Raw genomic sequence first — 3228 nt, 5'->3', positions numbered from 1 at the left:
AAGGGATGGGAAGGGAAGGCACGGCAAGGCCTGTAAAGGCATGGCAAGGCATGGGAAGACATGGCAAGGCATGGTAAGGTATGGAAAGACATGGCAAGGCATGGCAAGGTATGGCAAGGTATGGCAAGGCAAGGGAAGGCATGGAAAAGCATGGAAAAGCATGGGAAGGCATGGCATGGCAAGGCAAGGCATAGGAAGGCATGGCAAGGCATGGAAAAGAATGGAAAAGCATGGCAAGGCATGGCAAGGCATAGAAAGACATGGCAAGGCATGGGAAGGCATTGGAAGACATGGCAAGGCATGGTAAGACATAGTAAGGGATGTCATGGCAAGGCAAGGCATAGGAAGGCATGGCAAGGCATGGAAAAGCATGGCAAGGTATGGTAAGGCATGGCAAGGCATGGCATGGCAAGGCATAGAAAGACATGGTAAAGCATAGAAAGACATGGCAAGGCATGGGAAGGCATGGTAAGGCATGGTACAGCATGGCATGGCATGGAACAGCATGGCATGGCATGGCATGGCATGGCATGGCATGGCATGGCATGGCATGGGATGGCATGGCATAGCATGGTATGGCATGGCATGGAATGGAATAGCATGGCATGGCATGGCATGGCATGGCAAGGCATGGAAAGACATGGCAAGGCATGGAAAAGCATGGCAAGGCATGGCAAAACCTGTAAAGGCATGGCAAGGCATGGTAAGGTATGGCAAGACATAGGAAGGGAAGGCATGGCATAGCATGGTAAGGCATAGGAAGGGAAGGTATGGCAAGGGAAGTAATGAAGGCAGAGTGACCTCAATGCCCCTTGGGCTGTGCACCAAACCCAGCATCCCCATAGAGATCACAGGGATGCAGCAGCGCTGGGATGCCCCAGAATCACGAGGCTCAGCAGCTCCGGTGGGCGCTGAGTTGTCAGTCCCTGCTCCTTATAACACCCTGACAAGCTTCTAACTATTTCATTTGTTCCACTGTGAACCTTTGGAAATTAATGAACATAAGGTTGTCATGGTTGCTGTAGAGACGACACGTTTCCAGGGTGACAGCAGCAATACAGAGCCTGCAGAGTGTAATCAAGGGGTCAGGCTAACGAGGGGAGCCAGGATGTGCATGGGGGGGGGGCTGCAGGAAAGGGGCAGTGAACCCCAGTGCTCCCAGCATCCCAATACCAGCAAAGGGGTTGAATATGACACTGTGACATTGCAGCAACCCCAAGGAGCAAAACCCCATTTATTGCCTGCATGAAGTTGGGATGCATGTGATGCATGTGAGCCTGGCCCTGCGAGCAAGGAGAAGGAGCTTGGTTAAGCAGCTTGGTGCATTGAATGCTGCTCTGGTCCCTAAGAGTTTGCTGGGGCTTCAGCAAGAGAACAAGGTGGGGGGGTTGGCTTTAAAATTGCAGCTCATTTTGCAGGCTTGATAATGGCCCATGTGCATCACTCTTGCTGTCATATGGGGGTTCAGGGGGTGGCTATGACACTCCTGGGGTGCTTCCCCTTGTCCTACATGTCCCAGAGCTTCAGGGACAGGTCAGGAGTGGGATGGGGGGGGGTCAATTAACACCTCCAAAAAGAGAAGAATCAATATTAGGATCAAGAAAACCTTTGCAAGATCTCAAAGCTAAAGAGCTTTGAGCTTCTCTTACCAAGCCCAAGGATAAAGGGTCCAAGTGATGCCAGCTCATCCCCACAGACAGCAATGGGGTCAGGGTCTGGTGCATGAATAGAGCACAATGTGGGGGCCCAGGACAAGGGGAGGGGGGTGCAGAACAGGATCATCCCCCATTGCCCCCTCCCTGATGATAGAGAGCAAAACTGAGGGTGTAAGTGGAAGCTGAGGGTGGGGAGGGTGAGTTTCAAGGCTGGGGGTGGCTCTGGGAGGTGTAGGATCAACCCAGGGCAGGATTGAAGCTGTGGCCCTATAATGAATATGGGGCTGCATGTGGGTTTCATTGCAATGTCCTTTCAAGCTGCACCTCTACAAGTGCCCAGGCATCACTGCAAAAGGGATGGGGGGTGGAGAAAGGGAGCTCCGTGCACCCACGCTCCCTTTGCAACCCCAAAATTCACCCGCATTGCAAAGCAACCCCTCCTAAAGCAGCATGAAACCAACAGAGACCCCAATGCCAACAGCACACAGCAAAGCCCACCCTGTGGTTCTCAGGGTGGGGGGGGGAAGAGAAGAGCTGGGAATAGATAGATAACGCTGTCGCCCCATAGAAAGCAGGCTGAGCCCTGCAATCTCAAGCACTAAGGCCAAAGGGTGAGGAGATAGAAGCAGGAGATGCCCCCCTGCTGCTCAAAGCAGCACCCAGTGGGAAGGAGAGGCCACCAGCAGAGCTCTGTTCCCCATCACTCACTGGGATATCAAGGCAGAGCATCACCAGCACAAAGCAGAGGGAAAAGAAATACAAATCAAAGCCTGGCCGTGATGGTAGGGGGGAGCTGGGGGCTGTTTTCTTTAGGGGGTGGGATGCTGTGCATGGTCAGCAGGCTTTGAGTTGCTGCTCTGGGTGCAGGATCCAACCCAGCATCCAAACAGCAGCTTCCCATTGCAGCAGCACCGCAGTCAGCATCATGTGCTGGGTTGATGCTGTGCCCCCCCCTTTCCTCCTCTGCCTTTTTTTTTCCTCCTTTGGTTTGTAGGAACAGCTGAAAGGTGAGGAAAGAGAGCAAGAAACGTGACCTAAGAGAAGCTCAGCTTTGCACATTCAAACCCAAACCAGCTTTGGAGGCATCTCTGCACCCCAACCCTGGGGTCTATGGGGCCTTTATGGTTGCCCCCCCCCAACCTGGGGCCATTGGATGTGTTATCTCCCAACCCTGATATCTTCCAGCCTCTATTTGCTTCCTGCCCAGCACTGATTTCCCTCCCTTAATTGCCCGGAAAGCTCCTTTCCTTTCCTCTAATCAGTCTGGAGCAGATTTTCTTTAGATAATTGTGCCAAGACCCTGATCAACCTCCTCATCTCCATCTCTCCAACGCTCCCATTTCTTCACTATAAACTCACCTGCCAGAGCTGTGCTCCTTGATCTAATTATTTCAAGGCTCTGCTGAGTTCTTTAATTGCTCGCTCTTCCAGCACCCGGATCTGAAAAGATCTGGGATGGGACCTGGGGCTGAGCTGAGTGAGACAAACCCACCTTGGGAGCCCAGCACTGACTCTAAAGGGGCATCTGAAATGAAATCCCATCCCATCCCATCCCATCCCATCCCATCCCATC

Source organism: Coturnix japonica, chromosome 25 (genome assembly GCF_001577835.2).
Source record: "Coturnix japonica isolate 7356 chromosome 25, Coturnix japonica 2.1, whole genome shotgun sequence".
NCBI classification, from domain to species: domain Eukaryota; kingdom Metazoa; phylum Chordata; class Aves; order Galliformes; family Phasianidae; genus Coturnix; species Coturnix japonica.
The sequence above is the reverse complement of the archived record's forward strand: the minus strand, read 5'-3'. Positions refer to the sequence as shown.